The sequence below is a fragment of the Cupressus sempervirens genome, chromosome 3 (genome assembly GCF_028749045.1).
Source record: "Cupressus sempervirens isolate cs-2001-9-10 chromosome 3, ASM2874904v1, whole genome shotgun sequence".
NCBI classification, from domain to species: Eukaryota; Viridiplantae; Streptophyta; class Pinopsida; order Cupressales; family Cupressaceae; genus Cupressus; species Cupressus sempervirens.
Window position 1 is genome coordinate 385,170,108 of NC_143120.1, and position 19,210 is coordinate 385,189,317.

At 35.2% G+C, this 19,210-nt stretch overlaps 1 protein-coding gene across 3 annotated transcripts in view; it reads left to right on the forward strand.

The window, feature by feature from the left end:
* LOC149566621 (uncharacterized) overlaps positions 1-19,210 on the forward strand; it is a 178,126-nt gene that overhangs the window by 114,561 nt on the left and 44,355 nt on the right. The window lies entirely within an intron of this gene.

Sequence of the window (19,210 nt, forward strand, 5' to 3'; positions counted from 1 at the left end):
TGACGTAAACATCATTGTTGTTAGTTATCATAGTGAAATGATGAGGAAAATGACGTAAACATCATTGTTGTTAGATATCAACTTTTGGTCTTCACCCAAACCAATAACCTGCAACCTAATTGCCAATTATAAACATAAATTAATTTAGTTCTTGAAGGCATAAATTGGGCCCAACAAGAACACCATGATGAAAATCTTGGCGGGCCTGCCAAAATCCAATTGCATTCTTATATGGTTCAAATCACAAACAGAACTGATTCTTGGCCTATTTTTAGCTGATTAGGCTATTTTTAGCTACAGACATCAAGTTATATGCAGTCCTTCAATTATTTTGATGAAATTCTACAATTTGATTATTGACTTTTGGTTGTCAAATTTATAGTTCCATCATCTTGGTTCTGAGATTTGTTCCCTGACTATTCTATTTTCCCCAGTGAGGTTGGCCCTTTTTCACTTTAATATTTTTTGCTAGAGCTACAATTCTTGGAAATAGAAGCTGAGACACCTTTATCTCAGATATATTCACTCTTTTCCATCTATAACAAGAATGTTAGAAACAATTCATCCAAGAGGTGGCTGTCCCAATGCTTTCATTTTTCTGCTATTCACTTATGGATTCTTTGATGCCTTTTTAGTTTAAAAAACATCATAGATACATGATGCACAATGAGTAATGACTTGAAGTTAGATCTATTCATTGAAGAAACTTTTCACTTCATTCTGGATATACTGAAATTTCCTAGACACTGCTGTCAAAGTTATTCACTTCCAAACTCCAAGATTGGGTTGGATCTGATATCGCATTTTAAATATCCTTGGAGCAGTGTTTTTAATCTTATCCATGGATATTATGTTCAGGTTTGATGAAAGCTGTTGTACCATAGTTTGTTTGTAGTTGAAGCCAATGCCATAGCAGCTAATATATACGAAACCTGTGAATCATAATGTTGAGACTCAGACTTCACAAAAACTCAGCAAGCTGTCTTTTGACTCGGTTGGAATTTGGTGGAATCACACTGCAAAATTTTGGCAACTAAAACAAACATATGAAAATGAAATGTTTCTTATTTTTTATTTCAAATATTTCAAGGTAATTTTCTGTTTGTCAGACTTGGCTGAGTCTGCAGGTCGAGGCTGCAGGCTTGTCGAGCTGACTCCATCTCATATTTGTGATACCTTACCAAGGTTTCAAAAGTCTCAATACACCAACAAATATATACACCAATATGAGGTAATTATACACCAACAATCTGTTTGAGAAATTTAACTTCCTTGCAACAGATAATTGCAGTTGGAAAGTAACTGACAGGACTCCAAAGCTCCCATAAAAGATCTAATTGATGATGGAATGCTTATCCTGGGAGAGAAAACGGTTTGGGAACTTCTAGAGAAAAGAGAAAAAAAATTGAATGTTCTATTCAATTTCTGTTACACTTTTGTAACATAAACATGATTTCTCACATTGTGCCTGATCTAAGTGTAGACAGTACAGTTCTCAAGTTGCATGTTGAGGAGAAAATTGCTAAGTTACTGATTTAGATACGGAATCGGAAGCGGATATGGGGTGCAGGGTTTTTTTTTGGAGGGGTACAGATGCGTTTGGAAATGTCTATATTTATGTTAATATAATAATATATATAATATATGCAAAGAATTTAAGAAACTTATAAATACAAGAACTTGGAGTTAGATACTTAGATATATATAAACATACATCATTTGATAGTATTATTATTCATATGATACTTCACCATTGATTAAGATTCAAGATATTTCATGTCAATTAAATAGTTCAAGCTTCAAATTAAAACTTTATAGGCACAATTGTCAAATATTCATGTTCTAGATTCCATGTCCAACCTACAAAATGAAAAATATAGTTCATGATTCAATGTTCACTAATCAGAATCATAAGGATTCTCAAAAAAATCTGGATCCTCCTCATCTCCAACCGCTGCAAGGTCCATATCATTTGAACCAAGAATGGTTCCACTTTCGCTAGATGCACCGTGTGTTACGGACCTATCATCACCATCATCCATCATCGTAGTAAGATCATGAAGTGTTGCATCCAAGTTTGCACACTTAGGGAGTACATCCCAAAGTTTGGCTGCCCCATCCATGTATTTCTTCATCCTTATGTGACAAAAGACGCAAGTTGGTATGAATGTAGACCAAGTTCTTAGCTTTCTTTGACCTCAACTGGTTGTGCTTCACTGAATGGATATTGGAGCATGTACTCCAATTCCTTTAAGTGGCAGAAGAACTTGCAACCTGCATTGTGTTCACAAATTTAATTATTAAACATACAAATGAAAAGTAAATGACAACATGACAAAATACAAGTTGTAATTAAAAACAAAAATCAAAACTTACAAAATACAAGTTGTAATTAAAAACAAAAATCAAAACTTACTTTTGAGAGGATTTTGATTGCAAGAGGTTGTAGATGCTTGTATGGCTGACCATACATGTACCACCATGTGATTGCTCCCATTTTGTTTTGGTCCTTAATTGCAAATGGTGTAAACCTTGCTCCAGAAGCAAATAAGCCAAACTCTAGCCTTACCTTTGCATGCTTCTCATCATCTGGGAAGATTCTTGCAAAAGCTTTGGAGCACCCATTAGCAACCTCTTCATCAACATATGGTGCAATTCTATCTGGCATAGAAAGTACTGCCTCACTATAATACCTCGAAGATAAAGCATATGCAAGAAGGTGCAATGGGGTAATCATCTTCTCCCAACGATGAATAATTATTCCTTTCACTTTATTGCATAAGGCTTGACATTTTGTAGGGTTAGTCTCATGTGCTTGTATAGCAATTTTACCTTCACAACCATGGTGTCCATGCCATCATACACATCTCCCAAGCAAGGTGTATCTGTATTGGCAAAGCGAAGCATAGACATGAATGGCTCGGTAATATCCAATACATATTGCACACGAACCCACCGACGTTCATACAAGATCATACCCCTAATCTTTAGGGCTCTTTTTGTATTTGAAGCCTTCCACGCATCCCAGTGAGGACAAATGACCATTTGGCTCAAAGGAACTTTCACCTTGAGAAGTCATCTCATAACAATAGTATGAGATGCAAAACGGGTCTCAGTTACCTAATCAAGTTAACAATATGTCAATTGACAATAAATTTATAAATATTAGCTAAATTACAAATCCATGAAATTTAATAATTGAAAAAAATTAATTTACCTTCAGCAGCTCCAATTGTGAGAATATTCTAAAAATGGATTGTGACATGTTGTGGTTAGTCACAAACATTTGGATGTCGTCTCTGTCTTCGTATATTTGCTTCACCCAATCTATTTGAGTAACAATTTGTTGCATAATCAAGTTGAGGGAATGTACAGTGCACGGTATCCAAAAAATATGGTTACACCGACCCTCAACCAAAGCACCGGCTCCCCTGCAATTTTTGCATTGTCTATAACATCCTGGACCACATTCTCACTACCCACCATATCTATGGCCCTCAATGAGAATATTAGAGATGAATTGTGAATCCTTCACCTCCTCTTGACAATTTATAGCCTTTAGAAACATTGCTCCTTTGGGGGACACCGCCATCACATTAATCAATGGCTTGTTTCTTGTATCTTTCCAACCCAAGTTGAAAGGAAGGCCATTAGCATAGAGGCAATGTGCAATGGCTTCATCAACATGGTCTCTTGCTTCCATTTTAAATGCAGAGTGCAATGGGCCTCTTTTCCAGGCTGCTGCAAAATTTTCTAATTCATCCTCCACTCCCGGTATAGGTACTTGCATGAATGGATGTTTGGAAGATATAATTGGTTCCATTTTAGTGGGTGGTTGCATTTTGTTCTTTTTTGAGGAAGGAGGTTGATAATAACTCTTTTTTGATCTTTTAACCAAATGATTAGCAACCTCTTGTTCTTTTACAAACGAAGCTATCTGTGCATTAGACAACCCCTTCCCATCTGCACCTTTGCACATTCCAAAACCTTCACCGGCTGGACCCATGAAATGAAGCTTTACTCGAGATTAAGAGCTATTGAAAGGCTTTCCTTTGTTACTTTGACAATAATTAGAACTCCAAATATAGGAGCCACCACCTGCAACTTGTGATATTCTCGTTGTATGTCGCCATAGAGAAGACCTGTAATAACCCCTGCCGGTTATGACCACAACAATTGTAATTTTCTTCACTATTCAATCGTGTGACATTATGTCAAACACTTGGCAAGAAAACTTATTACCACTGGATATGCTGATAGATTTCAGATTTCATATATCTTTTTTGCTTGTGTTCATACTTTGGATTTTTGCATACATAAATAAAAGAAAGAAATGACAGTGCTGAAAATATACTAACCATCAAATCCAATGTGCTCAATTCACAAATGATCATCAATTTTTGCTAGCTACATTATGACAGTTTTGTATATAGAGTAAATAATAGCCAGTTCTGAAATGAAATTCAAGTGCGATCTTATTCTTATGATTTTAATAACCTTACACAAGAGTCTTAACAAGTAATATGAAACCTAAAATTTCCAGCTATAGTCAACTTGCAACAATAATTCCAACGCTAGTCTCACGGATCCAATTTCGAACTCTATCAATTTCTACAACAGTTCACAAAAATCCCTCTTTCATAGATCCACAGGATACTTCCAGCAAACAATCTTCTTGGATAGATTAAACAGTAGGACAATTAGTAAATAGTTTTACCACAACAACTATTTGCAAAGCAAACCCAGACTAAAATCTCAGATTCAAATCTACAATACTTCAGCTGTAGATCCAATGGAACAACTCAAAATTCATAAGAAACCAATCTCCACTATACTTCAAGAATGGAGCAAAAACCTCAGATCAAACCCTTATACTTCAGCAAGGGATTTGAAAATTAGAACCTCAGAAAAAGCCACAAAGGCAACAAAAGCAAATTAATATTCAAACATGCTTTTCTCAACAAATGGGCTTGTATTTATAACCTCCAAATTCTCTTTTGTTGTCAAAATGTAACTTCACTCGAGAAGTTTCAGCACACAACATTAATTAGAAGCTTCCTTTAGATTCTCTCACTTGACTTGGCTTAACTAATTAATAAATGACTCTTTCTAATGATAACTCAACACTCAACTTAAGTGAAATTATAAAGTTAGATTATAACTTTATAATAAGCCATTTAATAATTAATAATAATTTGGCTACTAAAAATATGATAACTCCTAAAGTACTCATCATTTAAAAATGTTGTCTGAAATATGAGTCATACCTATTATTTCCCCATGTGACCAAATGCACTTTCCAAAAATAGAAAGGGTCCATCTCAATCAACACCCAACTTACCACAAATAGTAAGTACACCAAAATTAAGCCCAAATGAAGTCCAATATGAGCCAAGCGAAGACCAACCTGTAGCTTATTGAATCGTGGAGAAGACAAGACCCTCCCAAGCCAAGCCATTGCTTCGAAAGATCCTCTATCCACAATAATTAGTTTACGAGGATCACAATAATATGCTAATCTTTGAAACTCCAATGCTGGCAAAAATATGGACATTACAGTCCTCCCTCCTTGAGATTGCTTATCCTCAAGCAATCTGGCAATACAGTGAACTCCAACCTCCACCTGGATCCCAAATGAAGAAGTACGTGGCGTCCCTGTCAACACAGAACCAACTAGATGCCAATATCATGAGGTCCATCAACATCGCCTGCAATATAGCACCCAACACCTGAGCTATTGATGTGAAAGTCAAGGCATCACTGGAAGATAACTCTATAGGAGATCTCAACATACTCTTCTTCCCTGTAGCCACCCATATAATATATATTGGACTAGAATCGTGATCATCACCAGCAATCCCAGGAACTATGTAGCTATAAGAGAACCATATGCACTTATGCCAATTGTACCTTCAACTACATCCTCATCAGAATCTGTGGCTACAAGAACATCACAAACTGTGGCTATAGAAAACTGAACCATCTACAGATGGTGAAAATTGAGTCCAACTCCACTCAAGTAGGTGATTAACATCAATCTCAAAAAAGGGATTGTCATAGGACAATATTGCATCCATGTCGAACATAGGATTGACCACAAAGTGAGCATCAACACTGTGTTGATTAGTAGTATAACAAACTCTGTCTCTACATCACTCACCTCATCATCAATAACATGTGTACTATCATTAAAGCACACATCTACAACTATATGCATACTGCTAAACTCCTTGGTAGATTGCTCAACCGACACAAAAGTGGTTGTTGACATGATAGTATCCTGACATGCTCCTACTCGCACTATCGCTGCATTGCCATCAAATGTATGGTCCTGGGAACTCATGCCAACAACTGCATCATTTGACTCAACCTGACACAAATTCTCATCACATTGCACCACAACTGTGCCCAACTCATGCAAAGTCTCATAAGAAATGTCCCACACATCTGTAGCCACAACTATATCATCACATTTTGCTCTCCAAAAAAGTGATATCATTCTCTGCTTAAATCTCGGATTTGAAATCAGTTTGGTCATCCGTTTGTAATTTTAATTCAGCTCATTCACTAGCATGTCCAACTGTTTCACAATACCCTGCATCTCAGATTCTCCATCCCTAGGCAGAGAAGTATGTCCTCTGCGAGCATAATATCTACTTGGAATGAATCTCCTGTCAGCATCCTTCTCACCATACAAATAACAAAATTAATTTGGCAATCTCAAAAGTAAGCACCGACCAAAATTATAACCGAGCCCAATTTCTGCAGGCTGGCAGGAAACCGCTCTGATACCATTGTAATAACCCCTATCGATTATGACCACAACAATTGGAATTTTTTTCACGATTCAGTCATTTGACATTATGTCAAACACTTGGCAAGCAAACTTATTACCACTGGATATGCTGATAGATTTTAGATTTCATGTATCTTTTTTGCTTGTGTTACTACTTTGGATTTTTGCATACATAAATATAAGAAAGAAATGACAGTGCTAAAAATATGTTAACAATCAAATCCAATGTGCTCAATTCACAAATGATCATCAATTTTTGCCAGCTACATTATGACAGTTCTGTATATAGAGTAAATAACAACTAGTTCTGAAATGAAATTCAAGCGCAATCTTATTCAAATGATTTTAATAACCTTACACAAGAGTCTTAACAAGTAATATGAAACCTGAAATTCCCAGCTATAGTCAACTTGCAGCAATAATTCCAACACCAATTTCATGGATCCAATTTCAAACTCTATCAGTTTCTACAACAGTTCACAAAAATCCCTCTTCCATAGATCCAGAGGATACCTCCAACAAACAATCTGCTTGGACAGATTAAGCAGTAGGAGAATTAGCAAATAGCTTTACCACAACAACTATTTGCAAAGCAAACCTAGACTAAAATCTCAGATTCAAATCTACAATACTTCAGCTGTAGATCCAATGGAACAACTCAAAATTCACAAGAAACCAATCTCCACTATACTTCAAGAATGGAGCAAAAATCTTAGATCGAACCCTTATACCTCAGCAAGGGATTTGAAAATCAGAACCTCAGAAAAAGCCACAAAGGCAACAAAAGCAAATTAATATTCAAGCATGCTTTTCTCAACAAATGGGCTTGTATTTATAACCTCCAAATTCTCTTTTGTCATCAAAATGTAACTTCACTCGAGAAGTTTCACCACACAACATTAATTAGAAGCTTCCTTTAGATTTTCTCACTTGATTTGGCTTAACTAATTAATAAATGACACTTTCCAATGATAACTCAACACTCAACTTAAGTGAAACTATAAAGTTAGATTATAACTTTATAATAAGCCATTTAATAATTAATAATAATTTGGCCACTAAAAATATAATAACTCCCAAAATACTCATCATTTAAATGTCGTCTGAAATATGAGTCATACGTATTATTTCTCCATGTGACCAAATGCACTTTCCAAAAATAGAAAGGGTCCATCTCAATCAACACCCAATTTACCACAAATAGTAAGTACACCAAAATTAAGCCCAAATGAAGTCCAATCTGATCCAAATGAAGACCAACTGTATCTTATTGAAATGTGGAGAAGACAAGACCTTCCCAAGCCAAGCCATTGCCTCAAAAGATCCTCTATCAACAATAATTAGCTTACGAGGATCACAATAATAGTCTACTCTCCGAAACTCCAATGCTGGCAAAAATAGGGACATTGCAAGACCCTGAATCAATTTTGAAATTATCCCCGACTTGCCCTGCCACTGAGCTCTGACATTGTCCTCCCATTGAACTTTGACTACCGGTGGTAGCCATTCTTGCACTATATAATGTAGCTTCTTTCTTTAATAAGAAATTAAATAAGTTTAAATCAATAAAAAACCTATGAATATCAAGCATACAAGTAAAAAAACAATGGTACAAAACCATTCAAATAGATACCTAAACTTGATTCTCAATTTCTTTTAAAAAAGAAGAAAAAAACTTGAAAAATTTCTTCACAAACTTGAAAAAATTCATCAAAATCTCTAAAGAATTTATTGAAACACTCAAGAATGGTTTAAAATGCGCACCTCTTACTGTTTTAATGAACTTGTGGAAGCCAACTCTCGCTGTATGATTGTTCGTCGAAAATAATCAAGTTGCCTTCAAAATGCAAAAATGGAAGCCAAATGAGAAGAGCAAATCCAGCTGCAAACAAAGTGATGGTTGAATGCTTTCAAAGTCTCTTTTAGGATCGTTTTAGGGTTTGGGCAAAAAAAAAGATATTAAAACTCAAAATAACACATGTTTTAAATCAAACTTAAGAGAAAAAATATTTTTTTTCCTTCTCATTTTGTGGCTTTATTGTGGAGGTGCCCGGATGCGTCCGGAAGCCCTTTGGATGCTGTCTAGATGCCATCCGTAGAGCTTCCTTACGCCTCTCCGTGCCACCCGCATCAGCTTCCAAATACATTGCCCAGGGGGATGAATCGGTATCCTTGGAAAACTGAGAAGGAAATTAAGTGTGGATGACTACAATTCAAGTTGTGCGGAGGATTTCATAATTAAAATGGAACTACACAATATGTCTCATTGAGGAGAGCTAAAAAATGTGCACAGAAAATCCATGTGGGTTGCCATAATAGAGATTGTGTATGGTCATAAGTTTTGAGAGGTGCCATCTCAAAATCTTGTCACAGTATGTATCCTTGATACCAGGGGTAATTGTCATCTTAATAATGATGTGATACATTCCTAATCAACTCAATTCGCATAAATTATTAGAATATAATTATCATATCGATAAAGGCAAATAAGGAAAACTATATTATGTTATAATGAGGTTTGGATCAATAAGGCAATCCCTTTCCGTGACAAGGTTGTGTGCAGATGGATGCTTTCGGTATAGAAATGATGAGGGGAACGGACTCCTGTCTTTTATAGAGGTCTATGACTCCACCGTAAACACTGATTAAAGGGCATTGCTTCGAGGGTTCAAATCTCTAAATGTTTGAAAAAAAACAAACTATATATGGGGACAGATTGGTTATGACCAACACTGTGAATAAACATTGCTGCCAAATTGGCAAAACAACACCATTATTCAGGGCCATAGTACAGGTGAGTTTTCCCACAAGTTTTTCCATTTCATTAAAGCCAATAAATATTCTACAAAGGTAGCAAGGTATGGATCATCATGGTATATTGTGTACACAAACACTAAAACATAGATGGCATATATTTTGGAAGGAAAACTAAAACCATAAAATAACTTTAAGTGAATAGAATCACTAATACTTTTTTCAGAAAATAAAATAAATCAAGACTAATGTGTCTCGATATTTTTATAGATATATTTAGGATATCTATGACTATACTAGTAAATATTCAGGGATGCAAAATATTTGATGAATTACTCAAGCTTCTGAATCAAAAGCAGGTTTTGGTACAGATATGTGATTATGGTTTGCCAACATGACATTTTTATGGGCCTGTTATGTATTTACAAAAAAAATATACAGAGGTCATAAATATATACATAATGCAGCCTTAAAACAGGAATTAAACTCAATGTACCACATATCTGCATATGCTGTCAAAACTAGAAGAAATATTATAAGTGCAATATTGTAACTCTATCTCAATTTGTGTAATTGAATGTCATTGTAGTTATATATCATTCAATATGAAAATAATACAATCACTAATCAATATCGTATGGGTCTTCATCAAGAACAAGATCATTACCATCTTTGACATTAGACTGTGACAAGTGTAGGTAGATCAGATGAAACAGAAGCCAGAGCAACCCTAAGCTGTCAAATAGTCATGGAGACCACATATCTGATACATTTTGTTAAATGGTCAGTAGAGAACAAATCTCTGATATATTGTGTTATACAATTAGTAAGAAAACTACATCTCTGATACATTTTGTTAAATGGTCAGTAGAGAACAAATCTCTGATATATTGTGTTATACAATTAGTAAGAAAACTACATCTCTGATATGTTTTGTTAAACGGTCAGTAAACTAAGCCTCTTCTTACTAATCGGTCAACATAATGCACCAGAGATGAGATCTCCATGACTGCAGTTTACAGGTTATGTGTATGAATTGTTAATTTTGGTTTACATTTGAAAAATTTAGGCTTAAAATATAGCGATTTTAGAGCTACAATTATAGTTTATTTTCTTACATCATGATAACATCACAAAAGATTAAAAAATTGAAGAACGTATCACAGAATAATAAAAATTGGACACGACATACGCTTGTGTGGTTGGAACTTGGTATGGAAGAAACTAGCTTGAATTTGAGGATGGATAGAATAGTCGGAGGGGCCAAAATATGTTTTTATTTTGGTTTTGTATTGCTTATAAATGTCAGTATAAGGTTTAGGGCCACTTTTTGATGGTCAAAAGTCAATGGAAACTTGTTAAATTGTATTGAAAATGATGTATGCTGTCTGGAAACACCCCAGGATCACCTTGATGCACTTGGAATTGGCTGGGTACAATTCCAAATGATTCTGGCTTAAAACTTTCATACCCCACCTGGATTTGCAGATAAAAATGACGTTGCTGTCTGGAAACACCCTAGAATCACCCTGATGCACCTGGAATTGGCTGGGTGCAATTCTAAATGATTCTGGCTTAAAACTTTCATACCCCATCTGGATCTGCAGTTGAATTGGTTTGATTCCAATTCCAGTGTATTCTGTTCCAGGAATTGTTGGGGTTCATGCTGATTTAGTAACTTGGGATTTACTTCTCTAATTGTGGTGTAGCCTTGCACATTAGTGTTGTGGTACGTTTCAAATTCTGTAATGACCCCCTTCCTAGTGATGTATAAGCGTTGACTGTGAAAGATCTTAGTGTTGTCACATATTTGTAAGCATCACTCTCATTTTTTGGTATTTCCTATTTCAAATGGAAAATATTTGAATGGGTTTAATTGGATTTAGAATTGGCTTCTCAAAGTAAGGAATGGAGTAGAGCTTTGAATTTGTGCATGGGACATACCTCTTCAAGCTCAATCTTGAGAATGCATTCAATCTATGATTAACTTTTAATAGCTTTTTTTGAAAACATTCAATGGTTCAAGTTGTCATTTCACTTCTGTAGTCATGCTCCAGTAATACTGTGGATAATGTGTGGGTGAAATCCTGGTGTGCTCTACAGCAATTTGTCTGTCATGGCAATTCAATATTACAATTGATTTACATATCCATGTATATCTACTGACATATTATGGAGTTTTGGGATTTGTATGGGCCCAGATTATGTATTTCCTTAGATTTCTGAAGAATGTCATTATTGCAACTTGTGATTGCATTGAACCAATTGGATATTCTTTCATGTTAAGAGTTTGTCCATTTCTCACTCCCTAAGCATTAGTGATATATTTAACACCCATTTCCATATATCTAATTTCCAACTAGAAAGAGATAAAGATTGAAAGATTGAAAGTCACAATCAGAGTATGAATGAGAAGGAAGAGGATAGTATCAACAGTCAACAACGAGGAGCATAAAAAAAAGCTCAGGATTTGCGATTGTGAAAATGTCTCTTGTAATCAGGGTGTTAATGCCAGTATATGTATGTAAGTATATAATTTATTAATTTGTGAGTATTGCTAGTAATATCTACAGAGTCGGAATTGGTATTATAGGAGGAATCATTTGAAACATGGAGGGCATGCAAAGAGAAGTAATTCAACGAACAAAAGAAAGTACACAAGGAAAGGTATCTACGCAAGCTGGAATATATCCTTAGCATTGAACATAAAGAAGACAGATATATGTATTATTTATATTAAAGATCATACGATACTTAAGAATTGCAGTCGATGCCTTTTTTCAGTCAAGCATGAATTCCTAGAGAAGATATTAATGATGAAAATGATATGATTAGGAGATTAGAGAAGAAAACAGAATAAAAAGAATTTTTTTTTTCAGCTATCCAAACTATGAGAGTAATATAATTAGAATGATATAAACAATATTAGAAAATAAATAGATTTGGTCATTGGTATAGTGGAAGGAGGAATTACACAATCAAAAGATGATGACAGATTGATATTTAGACCCATACAAGTATGGCGAGAGTGTTCGCTACAAATATCAGTTAAGGGAAAATATATTATCCAAACAGCCAATTACTATTTGAAGAGGCATGATATGAAGCCAGTGAATAGAGGACAACACCAAACACATATGAACGGGTGTGATTAGTATTTGAAAGAATTCAACTATTAATAAACACGACTTTCCTTCCTGATCCACAATTTATATGAAGGCGTTTGAGAACTTTTCAGTCCAGAGGAGATTGGTGGATCAATACCCAAAGCAATATTAGTACTGTCTTGAAAATCCGTGAGCCACATTAAGCATCATTTAACAATTATCTTGCATCATAATGTCAAACATATTACTAAATATCTTTTACTACTGATAAAGAAAAATGATGTTTGGATGGACAGGCGTTAAATTCCTTATTGCAATATATTCATACCAAAGGTGATGTGGAGTGGAAGATATTCAATTCATCCAACCATCACATTAGAGAGAGATAATGAAGACGCTCAACATATCTTATATTTTCAATTCAGTTACACTCTGATTGATACACACTGTTGCAGGCCACCACACTAAAACATATATATATATATATATTCATCTTGGGATAAATCAGTTGAAGGTATGAAGGCACGAGATATTCAAGAATCAACAATAGGAAGCTCCATAAGCATCCAAATCAATGGACACACATTTCTTCATGTCTTCAAAGGAATTAGGGGAAGTCTTTAAAGAGATGCTATCATAACTCTGAACATGATGATTTCATTCCAGTGGAAAACGTTGCAAAGCCTTCAAAGATCTGAAAGTTTGTGAAAGAGGACACATCATTACAATTGACCAATCGTTATAAAGGTCTCCATAAGATCAAAACATATCAATATTTTTGATGGAATAACAGTGGTAGGCTATCATTGATGTCTTTGATAACCATGATTAAGCTGTTAAGAGACTGTTTGCATTGGTTAAAAGGATTCTTAGCAGTCCTGATTAGTAGCAGTCTAAGTGGAATGTTATTATGACAGGAATATCGATTATGAAAATAAATATGGAGACTGTCATTTGATAATCATAGAGGCTGTGAATTTCAAGAAACAATAAGACAGAATCTACATCAAAATGAGAATTAATTTTATTGAAAATATTTCAGCGAGTTTGAAAATGTTGGATTTAGGAATGATGATATTTTTTTAAATTATGAAAACATTAATATAACGGGGTTGCCAATAGTTTTCAAGGATTGGAGATGGAAGGATCTACCACTCTGCATTTGATGGTCAAAATACTATATTCGATGCTCTTATATTAATCAGTCCAATACTCTAACATTGGGAAAATTTACAGTTTTGGATGGTACAATAGAAGATCCTTGAAGACATTAAGGAGTTATATGTGAGATACCCAATAATAAAGTTTGGTACATAGGCATATGTTGAAGTAAGAGCATCCTATAAGGAATTTGAAAGTTCGTTGTGTGGAGAAGTTGTAGATCACAAAAGCACAATGAAAGAGATAGTAGTACCTCAAAGTCTTATTGCACATAAAAGCTACGTCATGTGCCAATAATGTTAAAACAGAATTTGTCAGTTTTCCAAGCAATAATGTTTATGTTTGAAAATATCTATTATCATATGAGATAGATGATCTGATGAAGTTGCTCCTTTCACAAATAGGCTAAGGTTCTGAGATCTATTAAACAGAAAGAAGGTTGATACAAAATTGTTTAACAATATAAGAATGAGTGGGAATTTTACATTGTGGGGGGAATAATAGTCAATGCTCCATTACCACTTGAACCATCTTTAGAGGGGAGATGTTCCATTCACAAACAATCTAAGAAGACATTTTTTATTTATTTGATGGACCTTTAAAGAAACTTGTATTAAGGATACACAAATACATATTCATTATCTTTGAGTATTACGTTTATCTACTCACTATAATCTCTCTCTTTCTTATTTGCATTTCTGTATATACTATAAAGAGCTATATGCCTTGATCTTTTCATTTGTGTCTGTGGATGTTCTTGCAGGAAAAGGTACTTGAACATGCTACAAAATATTGTGCAGACTCAATCTTATGACAGTAGCTTAAAAGAATTTGTGATCAGGCTAGATAAAGTGAGGCTCTTGAAGCAAATATCTTTGATGATTGAGATTATGACTATTCTTCTACATTAAGAGGGAGTATGACACTTCTTTGAAGGCAACGCAGGAGCTTAGAAGATTGATGCTTAGAGGGAGTCTAGAAATACATGTGTCTGACTGCATGATTTTGATGGGCCTACTCTTGAGTGCATCATGAGGAAGTATTGACTTATCACTAGAAAATTGGAAGATCAATATCAGATTCAGAGTGAGTTTGATAAGAATCCTTGGGCGAAGAGAGCCTCTAAGGGAGTAACTACTGGACCTGACTTACCTAGGATCATTTTTCAGAGGGAGAATTTTGAGGTGCAATCCTTTGTGAATGATATCTTCTCTATGAAAAGTTCAAAGAGAAATTCTGTGTAATGCATTCTTCTCCTTGAGAGAGAATTGAGGTGAAAGCCTTTGTATGACCTTCTGACTTGGTTCATGGTTTTTACTATTCGATATGTAATGAAAGGCGACGATCTTTCATTGAAATATATAACTAGGAGGTAACCATTGTAAGGTGATGATCTTATAAATGGTAGACCTCTCATCATGACATACTTCATTAAGTTGTTGTCCTTGAGTGCTGGAAGTCATGATAACGAACGTATCATGATCAGACTTCATTAAGTTGTTGTCCTAGAGTGCTGGATATCATGATACTTGTCATGATAGAGTTCATGACAAATCGATTTCTAGTTATCTGATTGACTTCATTAAGTTGTTGTCTTGGAGTGTCGGAAATCAGATAACTCATTTCCTAATAGGATATAACATGTTCTTTTGATAGACATCAAGGTTTTGGTGCTAGAGCACATCCCAAAAGAATATAAGTATGACAAACATCATATGATTGACATTTGCTGTTGAATCATACTTCGGATTATATTGAAAGTTAACATCTAAGCTGATGGATATATGTTGATATGCCATTCCAAAAAAAAAAAATATCATATTGAGATGATATCTCTCCATATGCTTGAGAGCATAGTGTGTTCTATAAATCCTCCCTAGCTAAGAGGGAGTGTTAAAGATGTAGCTTCAGTTGGATTAATTGGATCTGAGATATATTACTGTTATTGGTAAATCATCAATTCCTATATATACTTATTCATGTTATATAAATATATATTCTTATTATATATATATATATATATATATATATTATACATATATATTTATATATATTATACAAATTATTATTTTTAATATATTAATTAAATGATGATTAAACCTTAGAGACATGTCATCTTTTTCCACCAGCTATTCATCAAACAAACAAGGTTTCAGCTTCCTTTCAGATTGTCTGAAAACATTGTATACCAACTTATAAGCAGCTGTAGAAGTTACCAGTTTTTGTTTTAGAACAGCCAGTAGCAAAGATAGTATAGGCTGGAAAATAACAGTGCTTTCATCAATAATAGAAGCCATAATAATTCTCATGTAACCATCAATAAATTTGTCATGATCCACATTGGTAGAAACGAGGTAATGATGAAATCATGAAACATCTTTACAGTAAGATCATCACAATCATGATCAATCATGATAACATATGATCTCACGTTGGTCATTGACACTAAAACCATAGTCCTCTTTTTGAGAGCAGCACTTTTGGTGTCACCTAACCAATAAAAACTTTCAACAATCAATTGCAAGATCTCCTTCATTTTATCATCCTTATAGGGTACTTCAGTAGCTCTACTTGTAATTTCACTTAGGAAATGAGTAACAATGTCTTACCTCCTTGTCTTTTTGACTTAGAAACATGTGCTCAACCAAGGAAGTCACTGCTGGAGCCATTTCTATTTGAATCAACTTGGAAGGTGATTGATCCACGGTATGCAAACAATTGACCACTTCCTCCAGGGAGCTGATAAAAATATCTTTTAACAGAGACAAGTGACCAAGTTTGTCTCTTGCAATATAAAGCTCTTTCCGCAGCCTTTTGTTGTCCATTGAACTAGTGAAATGGTTTACCATAGTATTTGTTCTCCTTTCTTTTTCTAAAGGAGGTTCTAATACTTTAGGATGTTGCAGAAGATTTGCCGAACTCTTGTGATTTTTTCCAAATTGTTTTTGGGTTCTATTATTTTATATTCAGACTGTACCTCATATTTGAGTTTCATCAATGTCTTACAGTAATTCTTGATGTTTAGGTCCTCCATAAATTTAGATAGTTCTATCAGCTCAGAAATTGCTTTACCATAAGTATTTATATTTCCAAGTTTTGTTATGCCTATTAAGGGAATACTAATTGGTAAAATACTTGCTTGTTATTAACAGAGGTCAATAGATCAATTTATACAAAAGAATAAATGATGTTTCCTTGGGAAACGATCGTCAAGAATAGAAACATTCTATTCTAGCTAACATATAACTAATAGCTAACTAAAAGCTAACTAAATATTAGAAAGATTGTAATATTTAAAATAGATTACAATAGATAACCATTAAATATAAATAGAAACTATGTATTATCGTAATAGCCTCCTTTAATGGTTAATCCATCCACTCCACTAGGTTGTCCTCTGAATTTAAGAAACTTATCTAGATCAAGAGGCTTGGTGAGAATACCTATAGTCTGATCCGATGTAGGAACATTGCAAGGCTATTGTCTTCAACTAGCTACTGTATGTGGTGAAAGTGAACATCCACATGCTTGTTTCATTCATGGAAGACTGGATTTGTGCTAACTTGATAATGCTTTCATTAACAACAAACAAAGTGGTCAGTCTTGATGGTGACAACTATATATCTCCAAGAATTTGACGAAGCCAAATAGCTTCACAACTTGCCTTACTTGTCACTTTGCATTCGCCCATGAGAGCAAGTTTAACTATCTCTGTTGGTTTGCTCTTTTCTCAAGCAATTCACCCATTGACGAGCTTATCATCTCGAAGATCAACAAGTGTCTTAGCCCACCGCTTAGGCCAGAGAAGAGAAGGACCAACATTAGTATTAGGAGATGCTCTATGATCAGGTACCTCATTAGAAGAATCTGGATCAAAATTAGGTGAAGCATCTGCAAATCTGGGTGATCCTACAGGAGAAGCTAGAGGTGTTTGTATAGGAATTATTGGAGCTGTTGGAGCAACTAGAGGCCTCTTATTGGGTGGACCTAATGGAAACCGAACTCCCAAATTACGAGCCTTCGTAGGCTGATCTGCTGGATCAGGGACAGGAGAAACTTCCATGGTCCTCATTGCTCATCAAAGACTATATTATGATTGTATAGGAGACAGGATGTTTTAGTGTCGATCAAGCGGTAGGCTTTGTGAAGACTACTTTATCCAACAAGCATGAGCTTTTGACTCCTAGCATCTAACTTGGTGTGTGACATATCAGGGATCCAAACATAGGCAAGAGCGCCAAAAACCTTTAGGTGACTGATTTTGGGCTTGCGACTTGACCAAGCCTCTTCTAGAGTCTTGCCTTTGATTGCCACAGTGGGTGACCGGTTCAAAAGGTAAATTGTAGAGTTAACTACTTCAGCCCTAAACTTCTTGGGAACATGTCTGTGTTCGAGCATGGATCAAGCCATCTTAGTGATTACTTTGTTTTGACGTTCAACTATACTATTTTGTTGTGGTGTGTGGGGTGTGGTTAAGTGATGCTTGATGCCATGAATATCATAGAAGCTAGAGAATTCATTAGAATTAAATTGCTCCCCGCTATCTGTCCTTAGAGCAATAATAGATCTCCCAGACTCTTTTTCACCTAGAGGTTTAAACTTTTGAAATACAATAAACGCTTCTGAATTTTTTTTAAGATAATAGACCCACAATTTTCTACTAGAATCATCAACAAACAACAAAAAATACCTGGACCCAAAAATTAGGAGTGGCCATAGGGCTGCAAATATCGACATGAACAAGCTGAAGTACCTAAGAAGTCTGCCATGAATCACCACTCTTGAAAGGTGTGCAATGTTGCTTCCTAGGTTGGCATGCATCACAACCTCTAAGCTGCGGAGTTTGAATCTCTGGCAATCCAAGGACAAGCTCTTCCCCAACAAGCTGAGAGAGATAATGAACATTTAAGTGCCCATATTGCTGATGCCAAAGTAAATTAACAGAAGACCTCCGAGCAGCCATAGCTAAGTCCAGAGAGTCACCAGAATCAACAAGTTTGAAAATACCATGATCCTCAAGGCCAACTACAACAACAGATTGAGTCTCCCTATTAGTGATGGTGCACTAATGTGACATCTATTTGTGGAGAGTATTACAACAACTAACTGACTGAGAGTAGAATTAATTCCATCATTGGAACGTAGTACACGAGGAAAATGAGATTCCTCCCAGCAGATTGAATCTGAATGTTGCCTTTGCCAACAACAATGTACTCTTCCCCTCCACCAAAAATAACTGAATCTGAAAAAGGATGGTAGTTAGCGAACTAGTCTTTGCAGTGGGTAAAATGATGAGAGGCACCTGAATCAATGTACCAAGCATATGGCTTGACATGATCTACAGGACTTTTAACCATGAAGGCGTAGAAGGTAGATTTTCTCTACTCAACGT